This window comes from Aotus nancymaae, unplaced genomic scaffold (assembly GCF_030222135.1).
Source record: "Aotus nancymaae isolate 86718 unplaced genomic scaffold, 86718_ANA_hifiasm-v0.15.2.pri h1tg000028l, whole genome shotgun sequence".
Lineage (NCBI taxonomy): Eukaryota > Metazoa > Chordata > Mammalia > Primates > Aotidae > Aotus > Aotus nancymaae.
In genome coordinates, this window is record NW_026988441.1 from 2,566,912 (window position 1) to 2,582,032 (window position 15,121).

The window sequence follows — 15,121 nt, forward strand, 5'->3', positions numbered from 1 at the left end:
GAACCAGGAGAGTGATTTGAACCCCGGAGGTCCAGATTGCAGTGAGCAGAGATCATGACACTGCACTCCAGCCTAGGCGACAAGAGTGAGACTCTGTCTCGAAAAAAGACAAAAATAAAATGTGTAGGTGTTTGAGGTTGTCATGTCGTATGGAATAGAATAATATAAAAAAGAATGCAATTTATATCTTTAAGTTATTGCTAATTTCAGGGCTTTTAAATGAAATTACTTATATTAATTTTAATCGCAGAAACTTTCCAGGATCCATCACCGCTCCGTGTCGACCCACGTTCCCAGTCTCCTGGGCTGCTGCAGCCTCAATACCATTACTGGGTAAACGCGCTAGCAAAAAATGGTTTCAACAGAAACAGTTTTCCAATCTAAGAAGAAAACTGATTTTCAAAATAAGTAACTAACAGCTATGCTTTTAACTTGAAACTGAAATATCTACGCCGTTCCACAAGACACTTGACAGACTAAAGGCTCTGGGCTCTGGGCGTGGGCGGTGGGCATCACACGAAATCGCAGACGCTAGTGGGTCCCTCCTCTGGGTCCCTCCCCGCGGTCCTTTCCCCGGGTCCCTCCCCCGGGCCCCTCCCCACGGTTCCTCCCCGTCCTTCCCCGGCGGCTCCTCCTCGGCCCACCCCCAGGTGCCTCCCACGCGACCACGCCCCACCCCCACCATCCCCCGTGGCTCCTCGCCACTCCTTCCCTGGGGTCCCTGCCTCGCGGGCCGGGCCCCAGCCCGGAACTCTCAACGGCCCGACCCCGTCCGGTTCCGACCCCGTCCGGTTCCGCCCCCTCTGGCCCCGCCCCCGGCCGTTCGGTCGCTTCCCTACGCGCAGTTCGCCCCCAGACCCGGAAGTGGATCGTGCGGAGCAAGCATCACACCATGGCGTATGAATGTTCCTCTGTGTAGCCTCAACCTGCGCCTCGCCGTCCCCCGTTCGCACACCCGATGCCCCGCGGTCGCTACGGACTTAACGTCTCCGCACCGCGCCCTCCACCTCAGGTAAACACAGGCCTCGCGGTGTGGGCCCGGAGACGCTTCCCTTTGGGTTCACGTCGCCCTGAGGCTGGTCCCTGCCCCGGATCTTTCTGCCCTGGGCCAAGTAAACACGGCCTTTCCTGGTTTTTAAACGTTTAAGCAGGATTTTCCTGCTTAAAATCTTTCACTGACTCCTCCTCCCGTCCCGCCGCTTAAAGTCCTCACTACCCGCCCTGGGCGCCTCCCAGCCTCGCCCTCATCGGCCTCTGGAGCGCAGCGCCGCAGCCCCAGTCCCGGGGAGGCCGCGTCCTCTGCCTGGTCCTGGGATCCCGCAGACTCCACCCCTGTCCTAAGGCGCCGTCATGCCCCCGCCTCCCTCATCCTCGTGCCCGGCCCTGCTGCTCCCCTAGGCCTCCTCTCCGCAGTCACCGCTTCCCCTGAGCCCTCGTTGGGGAGGTGCCCGGGGCCTGTCCTGTGACACCCTGTGTTCTTGCCTGCCCAGCTCCAGCCCCTGGAAAATGCGCTTCTCCTGGATGCAGGCGTCTTACTCCAAACCCCCCTGTGAATGTGTGGGGTCCGGAGAAAGAGAGACAAAGAGCAACTGAGAGGAGATGGGAAAACCAAGAAAGAGAAAAGAAAAATAAGGGAGACCTCTAAACAGATGGCAGAGTGGAGGATGGGTGAGGGACTTGCAAAGAGACAAAGTGAAGGAAGCAGTCAAGAAAGTATCAGGGACAGAAAAGCACGATGTCCAGAGATGAAGGACAGCAAGATAAGGAGAGGGGCCGCAGAGGAGGAGGCTCCTTAAACAGAGAGTCTGGGAGAGGAGGAGGGATTTGGAGCCGGGGCAGACAGAGCAGCGCGGTGCTGGGACAAGCAGATAGGGACATCTGGTGACAAGGAGAACAGAGGGAGAACCACAGCACGGGGAGGCCAGGGATTTGGGAGTGCCGGAGAGTGGGGATAAGCGGGTGTAACAAGGAAGAGGGAATTTAACAGGGAGAGCAGAGGAGACGCAGCGGTGGGGGAAGAAAGAGGCAGAAATACATGGAGATTGGGACGATTAAAAGATTGGAAAGAGCCCGGGCGCGGTGGCTCACACCTGTAATCTCAGCACTTTGGGAGGCCGAGGCAGGTGGATCACGAGGTCAAGAGATCGATACCATCCTGGTGAACATGGTGAAACCCCGTCTCTACTAAAAATACAAAAATTAGCCGGGCGTGGTGGCGGGCGTCTAAAATGCCAGCTACTCAGGAGGCTGAGGCAGGAGAATCGCTTGAACCCAGGAGGTGGAGGCTGCAGTGAGACAAGATTGCGGCACTGCACTCTAGCCTGGCGACAGAGCAAGACTCTGTCTCAAAAGCAAACAAACAAAAAGATGGAAAGAAAGCTCCGCAAGAGGTGAAAGAAGTTGCAAGAATGGAGTAGAACAGATGTAAGGGAAAAAGCAAAGAAGGGAGAAACAGCAGAAGAGAAATGAGGCACAAAATCAGCAGAATCCTAGGGGAAAAGCAAAGGGAGAGAAGAAGGGCTGGAGCGGCAAGGTGAAAGTGAGAGGTGTAGAATGGGGGAGAGGAACACAGTGATTAACGAAGAGAGGCGCCCTGGGGTCAGATGAGTGGTGAACTGACACTGGATATGACGATTCCATTTCTCTATTCATGATATAATAAATTATAATCTAATTGTTTAAATCCTATGGAGAAGGATGAGAGTGACAGAGCTCTGTTTATAAGGCTTGTTACAGCATCAGAGGCTAGCTTTCACTTGCCCTTGCTGTTCAGCCATTGAGCGGTGACTTGCCTCATTCAGTCGTGGGTCTCCCTCTTCCTGTTTCCTAGGATGGGGTAGGGTGTGGGGCAGTGCAGAAGGGCAAGGAGTGACTGACTGTGGCTCTGCCTGGTGCCTGGTATTTACCTTTCATCTCATTCACGGTTCGTGTTGAAAGTTGAGATGAATCTTACCTAATTCAGTTTATTTTTCTATATGTAATTATTGCTGAAGTAAGCTTTTGTGGAATCCTCTATGAGCTCATGTCATTCTTTTATTAATGTGATATATTTTCAATTTTTTTTCCTTTGTAGAATTCCGTATATATAGTTAAATAATATATATATTAAATGATATATATATTTTTTCAAAATGGTTTCTATTTGAAGTTTATTGTGTTGCTTTCAGATTGAGGTCTGCAAAGTTTCTTTCTTTTTTTCTTTTTTGTTTTGTTTTTGAGACGGAGTCTTGTTCTGTTGCCAGACTGGAGTGCAGTGGTGTGATCTCAGCTCACTGCTGATCTCAGCTCCGCCTCCTGGGTTCAAGTGATTCTCCTGGCTCAGCCTCCCGAGTAGCTGGGACTATAGGCACGTGTCACCACGCCCAGGTAATTTCTGTATTTTTAGTAGAGACAGGGTTTCACCTTGTTGGTCAGGCTGCTCTCGAACTCCTGACCTTGTGATCCACCCACCTTGGCCTCCCAAAGTGCTGCGATTACAGGTGTGAGCCACTGCGCCCGGCCCTGTCTTCTTCATGCTTTCTACTCTTTATCATATATTGGAAACACTCTTTGGTAGTCAGTAGATAAGTTTATTCATTTATTTTTAATTATTTATTTTTGAGATAGAGTCTCGCTCTGTCACCCAGGCTGAAGGGCTGTGGCGTGATCTCAGCTCACTGCAACCTCTGCCTGCCAGGTTCAAGCAATTCTCCTGCCTCAGCTTCCCACTAGCTGGGAGTACAGGTGCCTGCTACCATGCCTGGCTAATTTTTTGTATTTTTAGTAAAGACAGAGTTTCATTATGTTGACCGGGCTGGTCTCAAACCTCTGACCCCAAGTGATCTGCCTGTCTCGGCCTCCAAAAGTGTTGGGATTACAGGCATGAGCCACCATACCCAGCCCTTATTATTATTATTTGAGATGGAGTGTTACTCTGTCACCCAGTCTGGAGTGCACTGGTGTGACCTTGGCTCGCTGCCACCTCCACCTCCCAGGTTCAAGTGATTGTGCCTCAGCCTCCTCAAGTAGCTGGGACTATAGGCACCTGCCACTACACCTGGCCAATTTTTGTATTTTTAGTAGAGACAGGGTTTCATTATGTTGGCCAGGCTGGTCTCAAACTCCTGACCTCAAGTAATCCGCCCTCCTTGGCCTCCCTAAATGCTGGGATTACAGGTGTGAGTCACTGCGCCGGCCATCAGTAGGTAATTTTAGATGATATCAGTGTGTACTTGGTAAAGATATCAATGACCTTTTTTTTGTTAAATCTTAACATCAGAACCTAGGCACTAATTTGTTACTAGTCACTTTTCTTCCCTTATATCATCTCTTAAAATAGTGACCTGTGAACTGCTAAGTAGATGTCCCCCTCAGATCCCTTCTGCCAGTTCCATTTTCTGTAAATGTGGAAGGGTGGCTGGGTTGACTCAAAACCTTTTTCCAGCAGAGCTTGTATGTTCATGAAAAAATTTGCTGAGAGCTCATTTCTACAGCTGACAGTCTTTCACTGTTTTCAGCACCAGTAGCCATGTTTTCACAGTTCTGCGTTTCATAAGTATGCTGTGTTTTTCTGGAAAAGCGGAATTAAATGTTTGGGATTAATGTGACAAAGCCGTGAAAGAGAAGGTTTTGTTTTTTGTTTGTTTGTTTGTTTGTTTTCCCAGGTATATGAAAGAAGGTCCTGGAATTTTTCAGGGGAGGTGTGAGAAAGTCTAGTGTTCCCATTGGCCCTTCAGGGCTGTCTTATCAGAGTCAGACACATCTTCTCATTCAACCTAGGCTGACATGGTGAAACGTCTCCCACTCCAGCCCTCAGTAAACCCACCTGCAACGTGAAAGTGAACGCCTCAATCAAGATACCTCAGTCTGAGCAACACTGACCCTCTTAAAGTTTGGCAAAATTAGGTATCCATTTGTGTCGTGGAGTTCTTCTAGGAAGAGGGGAGTGCCCACTGCAATTAAAAATTTAAATGGAGCCAGGCGCAGTGCCTCACGCCTGTAATCCCAGCACTTTGGGAGGCCGAGGCGGGTGGATCATGAGGTCAAGAGATCGAGACCGTGCTGGTCAACATGATGAAACCCTGTCTCTTAAACAAAAAATTAGCTGGGCATAGTGGCGCGTGCCTGTAATCCCAGCTACTCAGGAGGCTGAGGCAGGAGAATTGCCTGAACCCGGGAGGCGGAGGTTGCGGTGAGCCGAGATCGCGCCATTGCACTCCAGCCTGGGTAACAAGAGCGAAACTCCGTCTCAAAAAAAAAAAAAAAAATTTAAATGGGGCCAGGCGCAGTGGCTCAGGCCTGTAATCCCAGCACTTTGGGAGGCCAAAGCGGGCGGTTCACCTGAGGTCGGGAGTTTGAGACCAGCCTGACTACATGGAGAAACCCCATCTCTAATAAAAATACAAAATTAGCCGGGTGTGGTGGCATATGCCTGTAATCCCAGCTACCTGGGAGGCTGAGGCAGGAGAACCACTTGAAGCTGGGAGGCCGAGGTTGCAGTGAGCTAAGATCGCACCGTTGCACTTCAGCCTGGGCAGGAGTGAAACTCCATCTCAAAAAAAAAGGGGGGGGATTTAGTGCTCTAAAGTTTAAAACAAATTTTAAATTTGTTTTAAATGGAAGGTTTAATGGATGGAGGCTGGGGCATAAACTCAGAGTCAGAGAGACCATCTTTGAAGGCCGTTCTCTGTATTAGGCTGTCACAGCTAAATCTATAGCAGGTCACGCCGGTCCCTGGTAGGGAGCCCTCCACCGGCTTCCCGTGTTCCCCAGGACAGAAGCCCGACTCCTCAGTGTGGCTCCACAGCCCTGTGTCCAGGGCCCCGGCCAGTGTCCAGCCTCCTCCTGGTAGCCTGTGCTCATCTCATGACTCCCTCTGCCCCAGTCACGTTTGCTTTTCTCTTTTCCCAAACACCAGAAACTTTCCAGTCTCAGTCTTTGTCCCTGCTCTTACCCTGTGTCCCCAAATCATCACAACTCTGTTCCTTTCTTCTCCTTCAGGTCTAGGCTCAGATGTCTCCCATGACCTCCCACCCCCAACTGACATTCTCTCTGCCTGTCAGTGTCTATCACGTTACTCAAGTTTTATTACCTCTGCATCAGTTACCACATCAGACATACTCTTCTGTATGGATTATTTCGAGTGTTTTGTGTCTTCCTCCGTTGAAGGACCCACAGTCTCCATCTTGGCCACAGGACAGTCCTAGCACCTGCTCTGGGGCTGTGGTTTAGATGCTGGGGCTGGGGTCAGGCTGAGGAGTCCTCAGGGGAGACCGAGGGGCTGGTGCGGGTGTGAGGATGCTCCCGTGTTTCTTGTGGAAGTTTCTTCTAACTGATGTAAACCTCCTGTGGCTGTTTATTCCAGTCTATATAAAGGCAGAAGGGCTCACTGAGGCCTGCAGACCCTGTGTCCTCAGGCAGTGCCAAGGCATCCCCACTGCCTAACTCCAGCTTCCGCGTCCTCCATGCTCTGCACGTCACCAGGGCCCAGTTGCCATCCGGGGCAGGGGCTTTGTCTTCTAGCAGGTGATGTGCTGAGAGTCAGGGGTCCTGGGTTTCTTCTAGGAAGGGTGACGAGCAGTTCAGAAGCCAAACGGGCCATGGAGGAGGCACGCCCTAAACAGCTGGGGAATTTTGGAGGTGACTGTGAGAAAGAGACAAGGGAACAGTGGCAGCCTCCCTCAGGAGATCTGGGGCCTCTCTTTTTCTTGGACGTTCTCCGTCAGCTCAGTCCAGCCAGTCTTCATTCTGGACCCCATGGTGTCCCCACATTGCTGGCAATTCCTTCCAGCATGGCCAGCGTCCTGGGCTCTATACTCGAGGCCCACTGTCCTTCAGATGGCAGTTTGTGTCCAGAGGCCTTTCAATCTGGTGTGCTTTGGCTGGAAGAGAAGTAGAACAATGGGGACAAAGGAAGGAGTCCTTAGAGGTGTCGCGTGAGGTGTGGAAGCAAGGGTGGGCCTTTGGGTGGGCTGGCTGAATGCTGCATGTGTCCCACGCATGATTGTGGGCTCACGGGGTGTGTGGCGTACTTGGAAAGAAGTCTCGGGTCTCCTGTAGCACCTGGAAGTGGGCTTTTGGGTGGTTGTGGGCTGCAGGATCATTTTCTAATACCCCAATGTCTCGACTCAGGTTACCTGGGAAACAGATGCTGACACAGAGATTTGTACACAGGAGTTTGATTGGGAAACTCATCCTCACAGTGAAGAGTACTGAAGGCAATGAATCAGGCAGAGAGAAATATCATCCTGAAGTGTAGTTAGAACCAAGGCCTAAGCTGAGCCCACAGGGAGCTTCAGCAGCAGGAGGACGGGCGCCTTGGCCTGAGGGTGTGGATCCCAGTGCTGCCCCACAGCATCCGATTTCTGTGGAGGCTTTGAGGAGGGCAAAAACCATCCTGAAACCCATAGAGGAAAGCTAGGAGGAATCTCAGAGATTGTTTTCTGGGTTGCCTTTGGCATTCAGGGTATTTGCACTTTGCAGATCAATAAGCTTTCAGTTGCATTTTGGAAGATGAAAGGATAATTTGGAATGCTTCCTTTTATGCTGCTGGGGTCTCATTGGCACCTGTGCATTATTAGAGACATGTCTGTTTCATCAGTAGGTTTTGGTGGTATTCCTGGGTGGTTGGAGTCACTATGAGTGGAAATACATTGTCCTGGGTCAGTGAGTCCCTGGATGTTTATGGACATTATTCCATGAGTTACTGGGGCTTGTGAGATTTCATAGCAGGGCTTCTGGATCTTTGGGAAGTATCTGGGGAGTGTGGGATCTTTATGAAGCATATGGGGAGTGTGGGAGTTTGTAAGCACGTCTGTGTCCAGAAGGGCAACAGAGAGGCCTAAGAATCAGGCACAGATGGTTTTCATTAGGGAGGGTTTGCTGTGGGGGCCTTGCTGAGGGAGGGTTTGCTATGGACAGGTGCAACTCTAGAAGGAGTGGTGATCAGGGTCCCAGAGTTAGGGAAAGATTTTTCCAAGAATCAGAGTGAAACAGCGCAGAGACCTGCAGCCCAACGGCTGGGACTTACACTGGGTCTGTCCTTGGGATGATAAAGCTGCCACTTTCTTGCTGCCAAGCCAGTGGCCTCTCCCTGTTTATTCCAAGATAACAGAGAGTCACAGGCACGGTGGCTCACGTCTGTAATCCCAACACTTTGGGAGGCCTAAGTGGGCGGATTGACTGAGCTCAGGAGTTCACGGCCAGCCTGGGCAACACAGTGGAAACCCCATCTCTACTAAAAAAAGTACAAAAATTAGCAGGGCATGGCAGCGTATGCCTGTAATTCCAGCTACTTGGGAGGCTGAGGCAAGAGAATTGCTTGAACCAGGGAGGCAGAGGTTACAGCGAGCCGAGATCGCACCACTGCACTCCAGCCTGGTGACAGAGCGAGGCTCCATCTCAAACAACAACAATAAAACCCAGAGAGTCCCAGAGTCCCAAGGCAGCTGGGGAACTGAGGGGCAAGGTCCTTGAAACCCACTGTGGAACATGGATCTTTCTCCGGTGCAGAGGGGTCGCCGGGCCCTGGGAAGGGAGTTTGAGGGTTCCAGCCCTGGTCATGGCGGGCAGAGAGAGGAAGAGCTGTGTTCATCCCCGCAGGGTGCCCCTCTGCTCAGGAATGTGCAGTAGAGTGAGGTGAGCTACTGGAGTCCCATTGAGGGAAAGGAGTTTTTCTGTCCACCCAACACACGTCTCACCCTATGCACACACTTCTGCGTTTCCCCATCGTCTTCTCTAACGCGGAAATGGGTGCTTCCCCAGGTGGGTGGCTGAGGGAGAGGAGGGGTTGGTTTGTTTGTGTCTCTTCTTCTTCCCCTCCCTCGAGTCCTCTGCCTTCCTTTCTGCTGCTCTGTCTGTTCAGATGTCACTTCCTGCAGTCCTGCTTTCAGTTTGCCCCACACAAGGCCCAGGGATTTGGGTCTGTGAGTAATATTCAAGCCAGTGTCATTGCCAAGTGAGAAATCTCAGACCCCAGGACCTTTTCTCCATATAGGGGTCGGGGCACAGAGAAGTTTCTCTTCTTTTTGCAGAGTTTAGGGTCTTCTGTTGGCCATGTGGGTGTGCTCAGCCTCAGGCAGTGACCCCAAAGTCAGCCAGATGTATTCCTGGCTGAACTGCTGCCTGCCCTTCCATCTGTTAGGTAAGCAGAGCTCCATGAAAGGCCTGTGGCTCTGCCCCTCAGCTGGTCCTGCTCAGCTCCCCCCTCACGATGAAGACTACCCCAAGGACAAACAAGACCCCTGCATACATCAGTCCACCAAAGTGAAGGCCATGAAAATGCCAAATATTTCATTTATTTTTAATTATTTACTTAATTACCTAATTTTTACTACACCCCCATTTTAGCAATACTAATATTTAATGTTGCTATTACTATATACTGTTATTGTGACAGAAGCTTTGTCTGTCTTAGATGCTGATCTCATGTAACGTGACTTATAATTGTGCATAAACAGACAATTTGGATATTCATAAGATTAAGGCATTTTTCTATTCCTCATTTGTTATGCAAAGCTAAGACTAGACACTGGATCATCTCTCATGAGAACAAACCGGAAGACAGGTGGGAAGCATCCACTGATTATGGTAGAGGTGCTCACCAGCCACCAACTGGGATTATTAAAAAGAGCAATCCAGTCTCCAGAGACAAAGGGGAGGGTTCAAATCATAGAAAAGCTGTAGAGCCCCCGGGTCTCAGAGTTTCCCACGGGAACGCTGGGACTTACGACCAGTCCCATGGGCGCACCTGGGGATTTTAACGTCTGGTGGGAGGGGGGATTCCGAGTGTGGCTGGACAGGACTGGAAGCCCTGAAAGGCAGGTTTGAATGCTCTCCTGCCGGTGAGAAAACTGGAAGTGGATTCTGGGCGGGGGCTGTGGTCAGTGAGGGGCGGGGCTTGGCTAGTGGGGAGGGGCCAGGGTGGGGAGGGTGGAAGCCATCATGGGGTGGGGGCTGGGCAATGGGAAAGGGGTGGAAGAGGGTGGGGTGGGAGGGTGGAACTGCTGTGGGGGCAGAGCCTGGACATTGAGGAGGGGGCAAGGTGGGAACGTGGAAGCCGCTGTGGGGGCGGGGCCTGGGCAGTGGGGTGGGGCGGGGTGGGAAGGGTAGAAGCTACCGTGAGGGTGAGACCTGGACAGTGTGGGGTGGGTCCAGTGTGGGGTAGGTCCAGTGTGGGGTGGGTAGAAGCCACCGTGGGGTGGAGTCTGGGCAATGGGAAAAGGGGTGGAAGAGGGTGGGGTGGGAGGGTGGAACTGCTGTGGGGGTGGGGGCCTGGACAGTGTGGGAGGGGGCGGGGTGGGAAGGGTAGGAGCCGCCATGGGGCCGGATCTAGGCAATGGGAAAGGGGTAGAAGAGGGCGGGGTGGGAGGGTGGAAGCTGCTGTGGTGCAGTCTGCGCTGTGGGAAGCGGGCAGGGCCTGGAAAGGAGCGGATCTGGGCTCTCTACTCCTCTTGGACCCAGGGCATTTTCTCTCCACTAGGACTGGAACAACAGCATTGCACTGCTGAAAGAAAATTTCAGCTAATTGAAATTAGGCGGGGATGCTTCATGCGTATTTTCAGTTAATAAGCAGGGATGTTTCCTGCTTATTTTGAATTAATACAGCATTTCAAATAATTTAAGGCAAAAGAACAGGATTGTACTGGCCCACTTACTTGAAGGCTAAGGTTTTTTTATTCTTACATTGAAAACGATTTAAGTGAAAAACTCATTTTGTTTGCAGGTGGAGACAGGCATCCCACCATTGAGAGGATCACAACTCATCTTAGCTCAGGGCACCAGCAGGGGTGCAGGGGCGTCAGCAGATGGTCCCTGTGGGGCTGTGGTTTCACCCTGGAGCTGGCAGTTACAACTGTTTAATTAATCCAGGACCTGATTTGTCTGTTTAGAGGATGAGATGAAGGTGAACTTTCTGCTTGTGCTGTGTTCAGTTTCATAGTGACAGGATCAGAACATCGTTTCCATTTCTGTCTGCCAGGCACAGGGATGGGAGAGAGAGAACTCTGGGCTTAGGTCCAGGGATGTTTCAAAGACCCTGGACCAGGGTGTGTGGAGGAAGGGTATCTAGTAATTTAGGTCACCAACCGTTCCCTTAAAGATAAAGAGAGAATACTTTTAAAATAAAGAAATTAGAGGGGAAATCTCAAGAGATAATTTTCTGGGTTACCTTTGGTATTTTGGAGTATTTTGTGTTGTAGATCAAGCAGCTTTCAGGTGTGTTTTGGAAGATAAAATGATAGTTTGGGGTGTTACCTTGTATGATATTGGGGTCTCACTGGGGCATGTGCATCACTAATGCCTTGTTTCCTTATATTTCAATAGTTGATCTATTACACAATTGTAAGGGAATTTTACATTTATATGGCTTTGAAACAAACTTGGTGCATCTAGTTTTTTCAATTAGCTAAAGTTTTAGCAGTGAATGATGTCTCTTGTATGTGATAGGAACAGTCAGTACACCCACAGTGAAAACTGAGTGCCCTTCAGTGCTTTTTTTCTTTTTTTGTTGGTTGTTTTTTGAGACAGGCTCTGCCTCCCAGGCTGGGGTGGCGTGATCATAGCTCACTGCAATCTCAAACTCCTAGGCTCAAGCGATTCTCTCACTTCAGCCTCGTGAATAGCTGGGACTGTAGACATGCACCACCACACCTGGACAATTTTTAAATTTTTGGGTATAGATGGGGTCTTACTCTGTTGCCCAGGCTGGACCAATGCCTCTCAAAGGCCAAGGTACCAGGGCAAGTGTGTTACTATTATTATAAGTTTAAAATTTGTCATATTCCAATTTTCAAATACATGCGTATTCATTATTTTTGAATTTCACTTGGTAGTATGTGTTGACAAAGTAGAAGCTTATTTTGACCCTATAATCCTAGCATAGCAAAGGTTAAGCCTCCCCTCTGCATCCTTTCTTCTTTTTTTTTTTCTCTGAGATGGAGTCTTGCTCTGTTCCTCAGGCTGGAGTGGAGTGGTGCAATCTTGGCTCACTATAGCCTCCCCCGCCGGGTTCAGTTCTCTGCCTCAGCCTCCCGAGTAGCTGGGATTACAGGTTCAGCCACCATGCCCGGCTAATTTTTGTATTTTTTTTTTTTTTTTTGAGATGGAGTCTCGCTCTTGTTACCCAGGCTGGAGTGCAATGGCGCGATCTCAGCTCACCGCAACCTCCGCCTCCTGGGTTCAGGCAATTCTCCTGCCTCAGCCTCCTGAGTAGCTGGGATTACAGGCACGTGCCACCATGCCCAGCTAATTTTTGTATTTTTAGTAGAGACGGGGTTTTACCATGTTGACCAGGATGGTCTCGATTTCTTGACCTCGTGATCCACCCGCCTCGGCCTCCCAAAGTGCTGGGATTATAGGCGTGAGCCACTGCGCCCGGCCTAATTTTTGTATTTTTAGTAGAGACGGGGTATCACCATATTGGTTGTCTCCAACTGCTGACCTCAAATGATCCACCTGCCTTGGCCTCACAGACTGAAGTGCTGGGATTACAGTCATGAATCACCGTGCCCAGCTGGAAATACTCTTTTTAAATTTCTTATGACTATGTTGATTTTGCTTTAATGAGTATTTTATAAGCATTTAAACTCTGTATATACAAAATGGATTCATGGCTTTCACCTATAATCAGATTCATCCCTACTGTTCTCAATTTAATGAAAGGATCCACAGTCACCGGGCGTGGTGGCTCACGCCTGTAATCCTAGCACTCTGGGAGGCTGAGGTGGGTGGATCACCTGAGGTCAGGAGTTCAAGACCAGCCTGGCATTAATGGTGAAACCCCATCTTTAAAAAAAAAAAAAGAAAGGATCCACAGTCAACTCATTTCTTTCCTTGAAATCATGGAAGTCCATGCTGAAACTGCTTTCCTGGCAACATAGGTACTTAGCAATATTGCATAGCATAGAACAGTCTACCTTGCAAAAGTTCCCAAACCTCTCCCACACACTGTATCTTTTGAAGCTGTGTTGATATATCTTTTCATATTCATCTCTGTGCCCTGACAGGACATCCTGTTCATTTTAAACAAAAAGTGGTTAAATATACTATTTTTTCTATCTAAACAATTATATTTTCAATTGATCACCACTTTTCCATCGATGAAATATTCCGCATGTAGAGATGTGAGAGGCAAACATACTTCAAAGTGGAGGTGAATTCACAGATGTTGAAATAAAATTATTGCTAGTACATATGATGCCATTTAATATTTGTTAATCTAGTTTTACTTTGTGTACTGTTCATATAAAAGAGAATATCCAGCTGGGCGTGGTGGCTCACACCTGTAATCCCAGCACTCAGGGAGGCCAAGGCAGGTGGATCACTTGAGGTTAGGAGTTCAAGACCACCCTGGCCAACGTGGTGAACCCCTGTCTCTACTAAAAATACCAAAAAAATTAGCTGGGCATGATGGCTCATGTCTGTAATCCTGGTTACTTGGGAGGCAGAGACAGAAGAATAGCTTGAATCCAGGAGGCGGAGGTTGCAGTGAGGTGAGATCACTCCATTGCCCTCCAGCCTGAGTGACAGAGGGAGACTCCATCTGAAAAAAAAAAAAAAAAAAGGATGCCCTATAAAATATCCTTAGAATTACCCTTGAAGTGAATATAAATGTGTTCTGAAGATGATTTTACTGGCTTCTTTTCCACAACAGATGAAAATAAGTACTTAGAAAACAATTTTTATTTAAAAATTGTAACCTGGCTGGGCGCGGTGGCTCACGCCTGTAATCCCAGCACTTTGGGAGGCTGAGGCGGGTGGATCATGAGGTCAAGAGATCGAGACCATCCTGGTCAACATGGTGAAACCCCGTCTCTACTAAAAATACAAAAAATTAGCTGGGCATGGTGGTGCGTGCCTGTAATCCCAGCTACTCAGGAGGCTGAGGCAGGAGAATTGTCTGAACCCAGGAGGCGGAGGTTGTGGTGAGCCGAGATTGCACCATTGCACTCCAGCCTGGGTAACAAGAGCGAAACTCCGTCTCAAAAAAAAAAAAAGAAAAAAAATTGTAACCTATGTTAGCTCTTTGGTTTCTCTTCTGTTTCTTAAAGTACTTTCAGAAAGCATGTAAAGTGAATTCCAAATTACATTATATGTAGAAACTATTGACATAAGCATATTATGATGACCAAAGTTTGTCTCAAAGGTATTTGAGGCGGTGTTATCTCAAGAGTGGAGTGGGATAAAGGAAGAACAATGGAATGTATTTCTATTGGTAAAAAGTTACTGCTTTTAAAAAAGCAGGTTATTGGCCCAACTAATCATAGGCCTTAGCCCTGCTGTGGAACTGAGCAGAAGGTTGGTACTGTCTTTCCTCGGTGAGTGGCGAATGGTCATGGAAAGGAGATTCCGTTGGTCAGCATGAAATCGTACACTCCCTGCTAAGCTCAGGTTTTGCATTTCACATTCTAGTTTGCATCTCGTTCACAGTTACAGGGTTTCTCTAAATGCTCAATTTTAATTGCAGAAACTTTCCTGGATTCGAACGCTGCCCCAGGACAACCTAGAGAGATCCCAGCTCCCAGCCCACTGAGTGGCTTCAGCCTCACTGGTGGTTCTCCTCCAAAGCCCTGGAAACAGACTCCTGGGAGCCAGACGGAGGGAAGCGCAGGTGCATACTGCCCCCACCCTCTCACGCCGCTCCATTTCCCCAAGCCCTCCACACTTCATCCCTCAGGCCCCTCCCAACTCCTGGCCCCTCTGCACACTGGGCCAGCCCAGGTCTGGCCTCCAGGGGACCCAGCTCTTCTGGCAGATTCCTGTAGACTCTGGAAGCTGATTGCTTGGAGTGAAGCCCTTACATGTGTTTCCCTCTGTTTAGGTTAAAATTGGACTTCCCAGACTCCTGGACTTCCATACTTGACTTCTGGCAGTCCTTAGAGACATTTATTTACTTATTTATTTATATTAATTAAGAGAGGGTCTGGTTCTGTAGCCCAGGCTGGAGTACTGTGGCAAGATCGTAGTTTACTGCGGTCTGGAGCTCCTGGGCTCAAGCGATCCTCCCACTTCAGCCTCCTGAGTAGCTGGGACCACAGGTGTGTACCACCATGTCTAAATAATTTTTTTTAAATGTTTAGTAGAGAGGAGGTCTCACTATGTTGCCTGAGCTGGTCTTGAACTCCTGGGTTCAAGGGATCCTCCC

The 15,121-nt window shown here is 49.4% G+C and overlaps 1 protein-coding gene across 1 annotated transcript in view; it reads left to right on the top strand.

Moving 5' to 3' along the window:
• The first annotated feature begins 1,373 nt into the window (after nt 1-1,373).
• LOC105734478 (zinc finger protein 160) overlaps nt 1,374-15,121 on the top strand; it is a 35,194-nt gene continuing 21,446 nt past the window's right edge. The window contains exons 1-2 of the mRNA XM_064380899.1: nt 1,374-3,366; nt 14,444-14,587. The gene's annotated coding sequence lies outside the window, so the exon portion shown is untranslated. The remainder of the gene's footprint in view (nt 3,367-14,443; nt 14,588-15,121) is intronic.